The 16,776-nt window shown below is 39.0% G+C and overlaps 1 protein-coding gene across 3 annotated transcripts in view; it reads right to left on the bottom strand.

Moving 5' to 3' along the window:
• Positions 1 to 16,776, bottom strand: part of JMJD1C (jumonji domain containing 1C) — a 159,901-nt gene that overhangs the window by 90,439 nt on the left and 52,686 nt on the right. The window lies entirely within an intron of this gene.

Raw genomic sequence — 16,776 nt, 5'->3', positions numbered from 1 at the left:
GCTAGAAGAGACATGCGCCCTTTATACGAGGCTCCATGAAAACACAGCTGAGAAGGACAAGAGGAATGGAGGATCCAGGACAGTGAAGAAATACCAAATGGTTCCCAGGCATTGTAAAAGGAGTTGTAAAAGAGAAAAGGAACAAATGGCACATTGACACGTGTCTGCATTTGTATGTCAACTTCTTTTTTTTTTCCTAGACTATTATAGTTTCAAGTTTCTTTACAAAGTTAAGGTTACTGAAGCTGAATTGTTAGCCAACTGCAGAACCAGATTCCACAAACAGAGCACTTTCAGAAGAGAAGTTTTGAAACGACTGAGAAATCTTTAAGGAGAAGAGTTGTAACAACTGTTTTTAAGACAAAGCTCTAGCAACCAGGACAGGCGTCTGCAACTTTGAGCCTTCGACCTGACCTCAAGGAGCATGTTCTGTACACTGCCCTGGGAAGCCAAACTATGGGCACAGGATTCAAAAGTGTGGTCCAGAGGGCCTTTTATCTGTTATGGCCACAGGAAGAAACTCGTCACAAGGCTGTTAAGTATGCATTTCCTCAGAAATCTGGTAAGCCTCTTCTAAAACCCTTCCACTTCAGGAGAAGTTGTGTGGCTGGGAATCAAAAGCTTTTTCTGTATTACATGGGGAATGATCTCCAGGCTGGCTGAGATGACATCCCTGCAGTTACCTGTCTTGTTAAACAGATCCTTGCGCAAGACCTGACAAAACGAGGAAGAAAACAGAGGATGAACAGGAGAATGGAGGCGATCCTGTATCTAAAGTGAGGAATTCGTAGGCATGACAGAAAAGGGATCAGTGATTCCTCAGACTTGGATTATATTGTAATGCATTTGTGAAATGGTAACATTGTTCTGCCTGTGACCATCACCCCAGTCTCTGTTATGCAGAAGTGGTGGGGGAGGTTTCCTGCTTTCAGTCTTTGCTCCCAGAGCTCTGATGAAAGCTGTACATCACTGGTAATCTGGGACTCTGCACAAACAAACATATGTACTTCCTTCAGTATCCACTCCTCTATTCAACCCACCAGCTGGAAGCAAGGCAAGGGATTCTCTCCCATTCTTCCCTCCAAAAATGGCAAAAAAGACAACATGAAAACGTCACTACAAGGAAGCAAAAGAGAAAAGCTACTGGACATCATCCTGTTCTGAAGTCTTCTGTGGCAGCAGTAATTCTCCTCTCAAAGGGACAATGGAGACAGCAGCTACTCTGGATATGGTAAGATGCTATTTATCTCAGCAAGTTGGCTCTATGTGTTCTAGTTAAAGAGCAGAATCATTTGAACCACCTTCAGAGAAAAGAACAGGGAGAACAAAGACTCCCCCTTTTGACACCAGAGAGCTCCTACAACAGTTCTCTGAATATGGGAGATGATGACCTTATATTCTGGCAGTCACTTACCTGAGAAACCTATTTTTTTAGTTTTAGTTTATACCTCATTCTGGCTACTTTGGGAAGAGAGCAAACCAGCAACAGATGGAGTCTTTTGTGTTAACAGGTTCGATATAGATAAAAGTTGATGCTGAAACAGAAGAAAAAAGTCAAAACAACCTGAAGAAGGCTAAAAAGACTGGATGTGGCACTTGGTGCCATGGTTTAGTTGAGGTGTCAGGGCACGGGTTGATCTTTAAGGGCTCTTCCAACCTAGTCATTCTGTGAAGAAGTGGTAAACAGCACAAGTACAGAGCATTCTTTCCCCAGTTCCCCTCACCCCAATGTTTTTTGGTTTTTTTTTGGTTTTTTTTTGTTTTTTTTTTTTTTGTTCTTTGATGATAAATTCCAAAATCCCTTTTTTCATCTGCTAGCACCCTCCATCCCAGTGCAAGCCCCTCAGACAGCTCCAGAAGAACCAGCTCTGCTTGCAGTGTTACCAAACAGCAGCAGAGAACTAAAACAGGCTCCAGTCATAGCTTGGAACCAAAGATGGGCAGTTCAAGTAGACAAATCCATTGCTTTCACACCTATCCTGTTACTGGTGTTATCTCCTTTCAAACAGTGAGATACAACCTCCTATCTCAAAACATGCAGTACATCCTGGAGGCAAAGAAAATAGTGAATCCTTTCTCAGCTGAGCAGCAATCCCAGCAGACAAATGAAGGAATTCTAGAGCAACATATAGCCAAATTTTTTGTATAACTGTGAAAATCTTAACCAAAATTGGAAATCAGACTAATTGTGGGAAAAAGAAGTCTTTTTTACTCTTTCTGTCCCTCTGAATCATAAGAAATCACAGTTGACATCATCTCTTCTCACAAAACTACTCAAGAGAATGATTTCTCAATAATAAAAGTATAATTCCAGACTTCATGGTTGAAAGCTAAGCCTAGAACTATGAACAGGCTGCAAACCATTGCTTCAGGAATCTGGAAAAATTAATCAGACCTGTAAACTGCATTGTTAATCTCAAAGCCAAGCACTACTGAGTCAATGTCCATGAGGCAGAACTCTGGCCTTTCTCAACATACAGTATGAAAAAGAAACTTTGGCTAATGAATTTCATCACTTGGTCTCAGACAGGAACTACATTATTTCCTCACTCCACAACCTCTCCTACTTGCAAACTCATTCCCTCAGAGGGTGGCTAATGTGCAGGACAGTTCAATGAGCAGTAAAATGTAAAGAACAAAGAGAGCACAGGTTTTGTCTGCAAGGCAGAAGAGACAGAAATACGGTCTGGTGAACTCATCAGAGTCAACGAGGATGGGGGAGGGCACTGGAAGATTCAGTGAAGGTGGATCCAAGCTACAGTCTCTGAACCAGGACACCCAAAACCCTGCATTAAGAAAAGCCAAACTACTCTGTGCACAACAAATTACTTGAAGAGCATGATAAAACCAATGGCCAAGAATTGCAACAGTTGAAAATATACGGGATTGGAAACCACTTCACATAAGGATTTTTTACTTCTTATTTTCACTACTCTAATGGGAAGGCTGTCTGAACACAACACTGCTTGAAAAAGAAACTCTGATCTTACTAGCCTTACTTATTACAGTTAATTTGTGGGTAATTCATGCACATCTTCTCATGCCTGTCTTGGAAATGGAAAATGAGGCTCAGTTTCTGATAAATAAAAAATTACTGTGTTTACATGCATACATGGTTACCAATATTCTTTGGCTTGTCACAATTTTGGATCACAGTTGAAAACAGAACTGCAAGGGAGAACCAAGTATCTGCTTTGGCCTAATGACTTATTTTCCATATGAAATTTGATATAAACAGTTACTGGGTTTTCTTCATTTACTTTTTATAGTCAAAATGTTATTGCTGGCCAACATAACAGTAGTCATGATTTATTGTGTTTTATAAATTTTGCAATGACTTTCCTATTACCTCCCATCTTCATCTCTCATTAAGATAAACAGATCTTTTAGTTCATTTCAAATACAGACTCTAAAGGCAACCAACAAAAACCTGGACTACATTAGTTGAAAAATGTGTACTGAAACTGCACCAAGAAAGCAAACTGCAGCTAGAGTTTCAAACTCACAACGGAGATGCTAAGACCCTGGTTAAGACCAGTGAAAAAAAGTACATATATGTTAAAGAGAACCAGTTCCCTGATAGAAAATTACTACCTTTCATGGTGTCACTGTGCCAAAACATCCACGGCCAAGTAACAGACCTGTACTTTCTTTATACAGTAAATTACATAGACTACAAAAACAAACCTGTCTGTGTCTCACTGTAAACACATATACTAAAACATATGTTACAATACCATTAACATATAAAAGGAATTGGTTAGAATGCTGTAAAACCAGATAAAAAGCCAGTTTGTCTTCCCTACTACCCAAAATTTGATTAAAATAGCACTAGCAGAAAGATGTGGTACATACACAGAACAGCTTACAGCTCTGTTCTGGGCAGGTGAGATGTCCTACACACTATCCCCAAAAGCAGGCAAATACAGGAGCAGTCCAATGACGTCCCATAGCACCAACATTCCCTGCCTGGATGTGTGGAATACTTGCCCTTCCTGCTTTCATTTGTACATTGTATGAGCATTTGTAGCATTTAAGGATATGACACTGGTCATTTTGTCACTGTGAGAGGAAGCTCAGGTTAGATATTCAGAGGAGGGTTTAAAAGGCACAATAAGAAGTGCACTGGTTATTCTAATAAATAATGCAGCATACAATCCTACACGTGCCAATAATGTCATTTGTATTGAAGGAACTCCAAGTACATCTGTCATTAAAAGATTGTGCAATTGCAGCAGCCAAAGATGTTGAAAACAGAATTCTAAAGCAGTGGCAGTAATTTCACAGCTGTGTGCAAAAATGTGATTAATTACAGTTCACTGGGTATTTTGATAGCAACACAGGAAAATAGCTTGGCATAGAAAGACCATATGATCAATTAAGAATGCCATCAAGCCCCCCTGAAGCATAATCTTCTAGCAGTATGTGTACACAGCACTTACATAGGTTGATTAACTTCCAAGATATAGGTTTCATATATGAAGGACAGAAAACCAAAACTATTAATAAGAGACCATATGAAAACTGTATAAATTCTTTCCTAACAAAAGCTCATCTGAGATTATCCAAGTTTAAAGGAAACACAAATTGCTGCATATTCAGGCACACATCAGAGCTGCATTTCTGCCTGACCACATTTTGGGAGAAAAAATAGCAGAGTCACAGCAAGTTCTCTATATATTGCATGTATTAGTCAGGCTTACAAAAACTATCCACGATCCCTCCACCTGCAACTCCAGGCATACACATTTGTGTGCTGCAAGTGCACCAGAGTCCTGACTGACCAGACACTGCTGCTGCCTGCAGCTACCTTCACCAGCAAAGCTGATGGCACTTGCTGGAGGTTCATTCAATTCTGCCTGTCTAGGTGATGGCCTGACATCAGTATGACAGGAAGTCCAATCAAAGTTCTGATGCAATTTCAAACCCCTAACTGCTTTCTTCCACAGGACAGCATCTTAACAGACAGTAGAAAAACATCAATAAATAAATGCACACAGTGATTCTATTTTAGTTTTATGCTATTTTCAAGATTAAAGAGATCTAAAAAACATCTCTGACTTAATGTTATTCCTCCACAGTTGTCCATAACTGCTTTGAGTACTGCTCCTGAATAAACTGCACCAGGAATCTTAGAAGATGACTGCACACAAATGCCTATCACTCTACTTGCCAATAAACAATCAATTCATTACCACCTCTCAAACTGCCTTGTAAATGTGTCCTACCCAGAAGTTGAACAGAATCGATTAGGTCTGTCCTAAGTAATCAAACAGAATGAGATAGTTCAAAAGGGGGAGATGGGGGTGATGCCCATTGTTCAGGATTAAAAGGATTAGCATCTTGCCTCAAACGTCAGTAAACTTCTGATTCCAGCAACAGTTTACAAGCAGTTTACATACAAGCAGTTTACAGAGGTGTTGGTGCTTCTTCATGTACAATTCATTACTAACAAGATTCCTGAAAGGAAATGTCTTATGGTGCATCTTCAAACTCTCCTTTCTGTAAGGCATGAAGATATAACCTGGCATTTCTGTAGCACTTTATGTAATAATGATGTGAAAAAACAGTTGATTTTAAATTTAGAAGCAATAAAAAAGTTTAATGAATAATCTGGACTAAAGTACTAAAATTACTGTAATTCAGAATAGTAAAAATGCTACTACAAGCAGATCATATGTGGACAAATAGAAATTCTTGAACCAAAACCAACAGGCTTTAGCTTGGTAACTGAGCCTTACAGAACATTGAATCATAGGATCAGAGAATATGCTGAGTTGGAAGGGACCTACAAAGATCATACTATTCCAGCAAATACATCAAAACACATGGGAACATAGTTCCATAAAAAGCTGGTTACACTCAAATGCAAAGAATTCTGTAGAACACATAAAGAGATTTTGGCTGTATTTATACTAATATAAAGTTTTATCATTCTACTTTCAAAATAAGTAAATGTATCAGCCGGTGATAAGAAGTACTATTCAGCTCATTTCAGGATGCAGCTAAATGTTTCAGTGATTCCAACAACATCTATCCAGTCACAATCAGCCCAACTCATCAGGAGTTTATTCCTATTGTGATGGTACTAATACAGTTTGCAGCAATTCAGTATATACATTTAAAATCTCAGTAAAACCCTTCAAATTAAATATGTAAGAATTTCTCAGAGCCATCTGAAACTAGAGCCATGAACAGAAATATAATTTTGCATCATTTATTAAAAGAAATGAGGTACTTACCCCATGTCCTAGACTCAAAATTGATGGGAAATTTCAAATTAAAATAGTCAGGATTTTTTCAGAATGATGCATTATATGTAAGAATAATTAATTTTTTTCTTATACAGATCTATTAAAAAATTGGCTAACTAATAGACCAAGACTTTTCCATAAAGTAGTCAAAATGAAATACAATAGCAGCTAATAAAAGACAAAAAAGCTGAACACAATACTTTTTTTTTTACCCATGACTAGTGGACCCTCTGAGAGTTGGTAGACAAAAAATAAACACTATATCATTAATTGTGTTAATAATTCACCTATCTGTAAATAAGAAGTCAGACTTACTCAAGGTTAGATAAGGTCTGCTGTATTTCTCTAGTAAAGTATTAATTACTGCAAAAGGATATTACTTGCAAACAAAGATCAACCCCCTAATTAATAGGAGTCTATTTTGATTGCTTAAAAAATCAGCTTAATGAATACTCTTCTGAAATGGTTTTGGTTTCTCAAGACTTTATATAGTCCTAAATTTATACTTCTTAACATTGATTCACCTTCTGGTATTAAAGATACTGTATGTAACAATGCTTTAAACATGCAATGCACATTAAATAAGATACAACACCTCAAAGAATTAACAGTAGTTATTGCTGAAGTAACCTCAGACTTCACTGCAAGGAAGTGCAGATAAGCTAGGGGGAAAAAAACCAATCCCAAACCAAAGTTTCACTGTCTGTCCTTCCCCATTTACATGAATATATCATGCAGCAGATGCTAGAAAACCAGAAGTGCCCTAAACCCACAGAGAACATGAAGTGGTTTGTTGATACCTGATGAATTTCAAAAGATTAAATGGTTTCAGTGTTGTTCCATCATTTGTTTAAGACTGACATCATCTTGACAGGACAGGCTTTGCAAAGAGAAACACAAGCATCTTCAGTTTAAGTTTTTGCTTTTTCTTTCAAGAAGTCACTGGATGTGTCTTTGCCATTTCTAGCCCTTGACTCAACTTCCTGATTTGGCCAGCAGCTGGAAGGATGTTAATCCAAGGGTACAAGAAAGGAAGTGGTAAAACAATATGCTCCCAGCCCTGGTCTCTGCATGTGCACAGCATATAAATAAAACCTGTGAGGACAAGAGTGAGGACAGACAAGGAAAATTGCTTAGCAGAAGAAACCAGCCTGTGCCTTCAGCAGCCTTCTCCTCTATCCTTCTCTCCCCATACTCCCTCCTATTCCAGATCATCTGTGATTAGGCACTAACTACATGTTCGTTGTCATCATGAGTGCTGTGACCTGCAGCCAACCAACATTTCCATTCCTCCTGCCCAGCTGGGGCAGAGCCAGCAAATCCAAGAAAGGCTTCAGGAACACTGATCATATGCATGCCAACATAAATGGTCAACATGAAGTGCAGAAAGTAACACGTGTTCCCACAAAAAATGCACCTGGAATGAACTGGCAAGTCCTTCAGGAGGCTGCTCTTGTGACAGTGAAGGCAGGAGTAGAGGGCATAGGGGGTTTACTACTTCAGGGTTTGTTTTTCAAAAAAATGCACACGATGGTCACTTTACTACAAAATGAAATTAGCAGAAAGTTTAGGATGCTAAAAATACAGAATACATATTCTACTCAGCTATTCTCCTCATGCAAGTTAAATACCTCAAGCTGGCAATCTGTTCCTGAACTTTCTTATGTTCAGTTTTCTCCTTAGCAGTTAAGATAAATTTAAAAAGCCAACATAGTAAAACATCAAATTGTTGCTAGAACAACTTCAGCAGTGTTTGAGGTTGCTATGGAAATTTGACTTTTCCTGTCCTCAAGAAACTGCTATGTATGAAAGATTGCTCATGATAAATATATCACAGACAGCTTTAGCACCTATGGCTTTTTTTCTCCAAATACTTGATTTAGCCTGTTTTAGTGTAACTGAAGGCCTGCAACATCTGCCAGGAAAAGACATTTCTGTTGATGGCAGGTAACTACCAACATCTCCTTTTAAAATCTTTTTTAAATGCAGAGCCTTGATAATGACAAAATGAAACAAACAAACAAAAAAAAAAAAAAAAACCAAACCAAAAGTGATCAATACAATTCAAGTACTGACAATGCATAATAGAAATAAACAATAGCACTTCATTCTCACATATATGTCTGCTTAGTTCACAAGTGCAAACTAAAAGAATAATTTCTGTAATGGAGGGGACAGAGATTCTGGATCTAACTGAGACTGAGGTGGGTTTAAGCCACAGTGCCAAAAAGGGGAGGTCGCAGCATGGCCCTTTCAGCATCAGTGAGAAACCTAAGCAGCAACAGCTGCCTTGTTTCTATGTCAATAACCAAAATTCAGGGGGAGTTGAAGGGCATGCTTTCTTAAGAATACCAAAAAAGCCTTCTTCATTTGAAAAATACAGAACTTTTACCCCAAACTTGGAAAACAGTGTCTGGTCCTGACTGCAACATGTTTTACTTTATTGAGACACGAATTGCACCTGAAGCTCCAATGTCTCAGCTGTATGAGAATGGGAGGAACAGGAATGCACCAGGCCCTAGGTATCCACACAGTCCTGTAACCTACTGAAGTACCTCTTACAGATAAAGTCCTTCATATTTTGGGTGGGTTTTCCACACTGCTATATCTAAGTTGGATATTGAGACTTCATACAACACATCATGGTATTCACTGTTAAGCACAGAAGAGACTGCTGGAATTCTGGGAGAGAAGAACACGAAGCTCATGAAATTCTAATTATGCTTCCCATAACTTATCTTACTCAAGTAAGCATGATGTGAGCAGTGCTTTAGTATTGCACAGCTGACAAGTTATTAATGCACAGAAACAGCAGTGGAGATTTGAAGAGTGGGTGGCTTTCAAACTTAGCTGCTAAATGGATTTGACAGGTGTAAAGCCCAGCTGCTCCTCCTGCCATCACAAGAGAAACACTGAGCAGTATCTGGGGATGGAGGTCTTCTGGCACAGCTTTCCTTCATCTGCACAGCCACTCTTGGGATGGAGGACAAGTACCATGCTGACATCTCTCTCTCAGTGTAGGGACTCTCAACAGGTATAGTTCAGAAGATAGGCTTTTTAAAATGTTTATATACATACAGAGAAAAATATTCCATTTGTGTGTATATCTGTAGACACAATCTATAAATACACACACACACATATATAATGTATAGATTTACATTATAAGTCATAATTGATATAAACAGCAACGAATAAGACAGAGTGATGAGTCTGATGGAAATACACCGTCATCTTCCACAGCTCAAGCTCTGCTAACTGAATTTCCACAATACTGTACTGAAATAACCACCTGCATTCACCAGCCTATATCCTGCTCACTGTGGTATTTCCAAAGTAGAGCTGATCTTTCTAATTCACTGAAAAAGTGCACATGATCTAGGTAGCTACAAAGCAATTTGTTTTCTTCAGCACAAGTGAAAATTTTGTTCTCATAAGTGCTGTTGAAAAGAAGAAAGAAATCAAATACTTAAGACTTCCAAGTGAATTCCAGAGAACCCAGCATACCTTGTAGCTCTTCTACACAAAGAGGCTGTGCAGTAGTCAACGCTGAAGCCAACGTGTGAACACAGTTCAGAAACATCAACACTAACTGCAGTCTAGCTGACTGGGCTAGCAGCAGGAGTATAACCATATCCCAAACCAGTCTAGGTTTCAGTTATAAATATCAATATGCAAGCAGTCACCCTGCTCTGAGCTCCCTGCAGCTGTGACTTCAACTGCTCTGCTTCAAGTGCAGAGCTTGAATATGGAACCTCAAGATACTTTCTGTCTTTGACAGAAAGACATGTAAATCACCAGCAGCATTTCACTGCTGTCTGACTTTGGAACAGGTGCAAGAGACAGAGGCACACTCAACTGGGAGCATTGCTGAGTTACAGCTGGAGGACACTAAACAGTATCTAAGGCTTTTTACCTGGCACAAGCCTTGGAGAACGGGAAGTGCTTTACTGGCAGGAAAGAACCTGAGGTACAAAGACATCTAGGGTGCTGTGACATAATAAAGAAGATTTCTCTAGATGAGCTGCCAAAATGGCAACTTCCAGGCCAGTATGATCTATGTGAGTTGCGGTTACTGTTGAAGTCTTGAAAATACTCCATTTTGTTTGGAATTCTGTAATTTCTATAAATTAAATTAACATTAAGAACTATTATTAGCACAGCATTAACTGAAAAAAAAAATCATTTATTTTATATATGTAAGCATGCTTTTACAAAACTAAACCCTTTCACACACAAAAAAAAAAAAAGCATCCCCATTGCTTACAAGAGCAAATTTAACAAGAAAGTAAAAAGGAAGCCTGCCATTAGCCAACATCTTAAGAGAAAAAACTTTGGAACAACCAATGCAGTAGTGTAAAGTGCACAGAAAGTACCAGGGCCATGTGGAAAACAGCACTGCAGTGAGGCTTTCCAGCCCATCACTTATTTGCAGAGTGGGAAGCCACAGGGCAACACCCATATTTCATAACAAAGCATCTGGGGAGGCAGATTCCAGTTTATTGCTCTTCATTTGGGGCATGTCCTGGGAAGGAAACAGCCTCTCCCTAGAAGGCTGCACGGAGAGCAGAGACTCCCAGTAAGCAGCAGTTCAAAAGGAGCAGGTGCCAAAGTACACAGGCGGGATGTGGTACTGCCTGAGACGTTTATTTCTGTGGGAATATTACAGTGATGTACTCTCCAACAAAGTAATCTTTGAACCATCTCCAAGTGCTGTTTCTGCATGTTACTGTCTTTCACAATGCAGCAAAAATCGGGTCATTTATGCTCTGCTGAGTCAGTTACTTGAATTTTCTCTTCCCCAAGCTCTAAAGTTTTCCAAGAAGCTGACAGCTTCCAAGCATTTTCTCCTCTATTGCATATATCTTATCTTTACCCCATATTACCAAGGGATACAAGCACTAGAATTTTGATGCAGGGAAAGGAGTACCTGAAAAAACCACTATTAGTTTTTGATTGTTTTCCCTGGAAGCTACAGCACTTCCTCCCCTCAAATTTGAAATATCCTCAAAGTTTTTACTTATTTTTAGGACTCTTCTCTCTGCCTTATTTTCCATAGACACAGTAATCCTCTGTGAATTAATTTCTTTTTACTGCTGGAGTATTTTGAGTGTCCGCTGAGGATTTAATCATAGTATCTGGCAGGGTATACCTCTATTTTTCACTGTGCAGAAAGAAAAGGCTGCAATGAAGTAACTGAATATGCAGGGGAAACATCAGCAATATCTATAGAAGCTCCTGATTTTGACAGGGATCAATCTGAGCCATGGGATCAACTTACAAAAGAGAAACTTACTCAGAAATGCTAAAATTAGATCATCAAGACAAAGAAGAAAACAAATCCTTGAGAGAGTGAAAAAGTGCTAGTGTGTCACAGTATAAACAGAAATGAAAAAGGAACCTGTTCTACTTTCCATTATCATGCCAAAGATAAAGAATTTGATTTGTCTCAAGAAGATCTGAAAGCCCTGTAGAAGCTCGTTGTACAAACTGTAGACTTTCTTCTTTAATCATGACACAAATGCCAATAAACTGGCACTTCAAAAATATTTGCTTCATAATCCAGCACAATCAAGGCAGCTGAAGCAGAATGCAGTCAAGCCAAGGGATTCTGCAATTGACAGCTGGGACAGAGGGGCACAGAGGGAGGAGGGAAAAGGCTCCATAAGGTCAGAGGGCAAGTCTTCTCTTCCATGTACCCAGGAATGCTTCTCCTCACTTTACCACCAAGTGCCCTAACGTGCAGTCAGCACATGAACATATTGGGCTCATTCACATCTAACCAGAACAAACACATCACTGCCACCAAAACAAACCTCATCTCATTCTTCTGCTGAAGATGATCTCCTCATTAGCATGACAGTCAGACTGAAGGCCCACAGTCCCACATGTGCCACTGGCCATTGTAAATCAGCTCCAGATTCTCACAATGGAAAAAGGTTCGTCATTGCCAGTGAAGATTCCCTCTTTGTCCCTGTTTTTGCTATAAGTCTGCTAAAGCTCTATATTCTTGCAGAGCCCTACAGAGAGACCCAGGAAATACTGTTCTCAAGCCACTGGTTTAGCAATGATTTCACTTGATCCAAGAGAGACAGGCGAACGGGCATGCTCCTTCTTTTACTGGGGCAGGTTGAGTTGTTCTTCCAGCCTCCCTACCTTAGGAGACATGCATATTCAGGATCTCCTCATGAAAATGTATTTTAGCTTTTATCTATATAGTCCTCAGAAACACAGAATTGCAGGAGAACCAGTTCTTGCTGTATACCAGCCCCAAAACTGGGAGTGATAGTTACTGCAGACCTTTGTATTAGATGAGACCAAAGGGCAAATCTGTTGGTCTGACAAGGTGAATACTGTAAAGCTAATGAAGCATTGTCTTCATATTCAGAGCAGCAAACTACTATGGTTTCTTCTGATTTATTACATATGGATTCATACTGAATTCCCACGCAGCACTGGTTGGTTTACAGGTATAAAAAAAGGCAACACATGCTTCACAAAACAAGGCATACCCAGAGGAACACATGAAACACTCTGACTCATCATCATCCCAGCACGCAGCTCTGCCCTGCCAGCTAAATGTACCATTCCCCAGTCCTGTTTTTCATCACTGTATACTGAACCTGTTTCCTCCTTTCTTGGATATCTACCCTGCACAAGACCACCAGTTTCTTCCAAAATGAAAAGGCAAAAATAAGACACTTTTCCTTTTCTGTTCTATAACATCCTCTTCCTTTCTTGTTGCAGAAGTTTCTCATGTGTGTTCTCATTCAATGCATTCACTTTCCTCTATATTCAATTCCAACCTCTTGTGTTCTCTCAGATCCTTTACCCAAAAGTACAGACTTGCCATAACCTATCAACCTCAAACTCATTTAATCATAACTGCATTTTCCATTATTCTTCTTCCCTTATATTCTTTCCAAGATGATGGAACATGATTCTTAAAATGCCTGTCTGAAACATCTTTCTTTCCTTCCTATCTGTAGACCTTCAATAATAAATTTTCATTTCAGTATCATTCATGTTTCCAAAACCCTCTTCCCAAACACAATTATTAAGAAAAAGACACTCAGCCCACACCTTCCTGTACTTAAAACACGCACAGTTGATGCTGTGAAAAAATGTGAATTGCTATCTATGTTTCTACCATAGTGCCCTCTGCTAGTAAGTCTGTGACCTTAAAACTTTTTTCCTGCACATTATTCTATTATTCTCTAAAATGTCTCTAGCTGCTTCTATCCTTTGTCATCTCATTTTCTCCCTCTACGCTTTATTTCTAGATATTTTAATGTGCAATTAGAGAGGCAGTAATTAAATTCAAACTGACAGCTCACAGAAGCATTCTGTTCAGTCCACATTAAAACCTTGGCTCCAATTTGTCACCCTGCCTGCACACGTACTTCCATCTCCCTCTTGGCTGCTGAGGGGATACCACCATACTCCTAAGACTTCAGACTGAATTATATCATATGCATGATTTTATCACTGATCTCTAACATCATAGTACCCAAACTAGTTCTACATAGGAAAATTAATTTACCCTCCCTAAAATACAACCATTCTTTGTCTACCTACAGGTCAAAAAATTTTATTCCATATGTCAATTGCTGCAAAGGTATTTCTGAGAAATTCAAAACCCAATTCTGCCTCAATTCTTTTGAAGTACTGGTGATTCCCCTAACCCATCACTTTAAGCCCACCACTCCTGTCTTTTTGTTTTCTCATGACATGCACTCCCCACTTATTTACCAAGCCAAACTGATACCTTCAATTTCAACACCTTATCTTGGCTACTTTTTTTAATCCCTTAATGTGAGAATGCACACCATTCATTTCCACTTACCTACAAGTTTTTTTCAGAATCCATACTTTCACTTTTTCCTATGCTAATACTTTGGCCAAGAAGTTTTCTTCAGCATTGACATCAGTACAGCATCTCTATTACTTTAAGGTAAAAAACAAGCACTGTTCACCAAACATCCTCCTCCCCAATATCCAGGCTACACATACACTACCATTGCTTATCACTACTGCCATTTCTTCAGGCTTCTTGACAGTCTTTTCTTCTGTGATTGCAAACACCTCACATGCAAGGTGATTTCTAATTACACCAGCTAGGCTGCCAAGTCCTCCAGTGCTCCCAGGAAATCATCTCACAGGAAGGAAAAGCATTTGATTAGAGCGTGCACAACCTGAGGCACTGCAGTTCCTCCCTCCTTCTCAGCCCTGCACAGTGGCAGAGGAATCCAGTCTAAGTCATCACAATGAAGCTTGTTACTGGCAGTGAGGCTCCAGGTTCATTTAGGGCCAACTCCTCACCTGAGGCAGGAATTTCACTTAAAAAAATACAATCTCATCATGAGAGTAACTGAATTCAGGTGATACTCTACCCCTCTCCTGTTACTGAGTTTCTAAACAAGGAGAAAGAGACAGTGCTTCCCATCTCCTCCCTTTCTCAGCCTGAATATAGAGCCTAAAATCTTAAAGCATCATTACACAAGGTCAATAGATGCTCTGCTTTCAGGAATAGCTACACCTCAGGCACTCAGACATTTTAAAATAGCAACATTTGTGAACAACTTACATTCTAGAAATTTCATCTATGAAGTGGAGATCACACTGTATCACACAACTGAGTGATGAAAGCAATCAGTAACTGAAGTACTCAGACACTAGACTGGTAACTACCCACAGAAAGCCCCACAGCAATTGCAGACCTTGTCTTCTGATCAGGCTTCAATACCATACAGTAAATACAGAGTACATCGATCAAAGAAGAGAAGGTGATAAGAACCATTGAAATAAACAAGCAGTTTTCATTCACTCCACTGAAGGCAAAGATCCTAGAGAAATACTACATAAAATTTTCTAAAATACTGCTTTGCTGCATTTACATTAGCATTCAAAATGGGGCTGTACCAAAAACTCTTATTTTGGGATGATTTTTTTTCAATATTGTTCACATCCATGAGAATGCTTGAGACTTTTCCTTTAAAGGCTATATCAAGACTCAGCTTTTTCACAATATGCCTATTACCACATCCACACTTGGGATTTCACATAAAAGTGCAAATATTCCTACTGCTGTTTGGCAAATCAATTTTATTTTTTTTTACCAGCTTTTTCATGTTTTCTTATTTTTAGTGAGTCTTGTTTTGGAAAATAAACAAAAAACAAGCACACACACCCCCCCACCAAAACACACCACACAAACCTTCACAGAGCTCATCCACCCCAGTGCACCACAGTGTTTTGATAGTCTGGTGACAAAACCCAAAAGTTCCATGGCAGTTTGAGCACTCTCACTGCTCCCCATGCCATGGTGTGCTCTGAGTTGCTATTGATACACAGCAAAACTTTGGGAGGTCTCTGTAGAAGCAACCTGCTCTAACTACAGCTAATATCCTGTATCTGCACTTGCCCTCAAATATGTTTTTTCTGGAATGGATGACTAGAGGGTTTGACTCAGGAAACAATTGCTAGAACATCTGTATGTAGGCCAAGTAAAAAGGAGAGAATTTCTGAGAATTTCTCATCCTTAACAACTGAAAACTGTGACCTGAAGCCATTTGAGCCTCACTTCAGCCTATATGATTTCAATTTTTTAACTGCAAAAGCAGGAGGCAGATCTTTTGAAAATCTTCATTCTCATGCCTATGAGTTGCCTCAAGAATGCAAACATTAAAAAAAAAAAAAAAGGAGGCATTTATAAGATAAACAGGGAAGAAAAAAATGTTTTGCCTTTTGATGGACCAGCACAAGTTTGATAAAAGTGTCTTCTAGAAGAAAGGTTTAACCAAAACTTTCAAACATTAGCAAATACATACTTTTAACCTGGGGACAGGATCAGCAGCCAGACTAGAATACTTTATAGAAATACACCCCCTCTAAACCCAAGAAGGCTCTCTATCCTAGAGGGTGAGATTAAAAGCATGTAAAATAGCTTAGTGTCTAAGTACTCTGCTAAGTTTTGAACAGATTTTAAAATACCCATCTCAATCAAGGAGACATGGGTGGCTTCAAAGAGCAAATAACATGGCTCCCTAAAACTAAAAATTCTTGCTCAAGGATATACTAACTTGCCTGTACAAGCAAATACATGACTCAGCCTGTACATCCAGAAAGGTACCTTGCTATACTAAAGTACATTAGCACAAACATACAAGCTGAGTCAAGTAGGAATATTAACTGAAGAGTAGTAAGTCAATCCAAAATCATCTATGACTTTTTTGACCAGACTGCTTCATGACCGTCAGCATGACTGTTCCCACCCCAGCTTCAAAAAAATTATCTCACAATAGCATTCCAAGAAATGCATCAGGTGTTCAGAGACAATAATATGAAGAGTATATTGAAAGGAAACAGATACAGCAAAAGCCAGAGGGAAAAAAATAATCATCTAAATTCATTATGACTGTAAATATCTAAAAACCAAGACTGAAGTTACAGATATTAAGCTTATTATAAAATATATCTAAGACTTCCCTTCATCATTCCTACCAATTTTTTGGAGGTCCCT

The sequence above is a fragment of the Pyrgilauda ruficollis genome, unplaced genomic scaffold (assembly GCF_017590135.1).
Source record: "Pyrgilauda ruficollis isolate IOZ18807 unplaced genomic scaffold, ASM1759013v1 scaffold11, whole genome shotgun sequence".
Taxonomy (NCBI): Eukaryota; Metazoa; Chordata; class Aves; order Passeriformes; family Passeridae; genus Pyrgilauda; species Pyrgilauda ruficollis.
The sequence above is the reverse complement of the archived record's forward strand: the minus strand, read 5'-3'. Positions and strand labels throughout refer to the sequence as shown.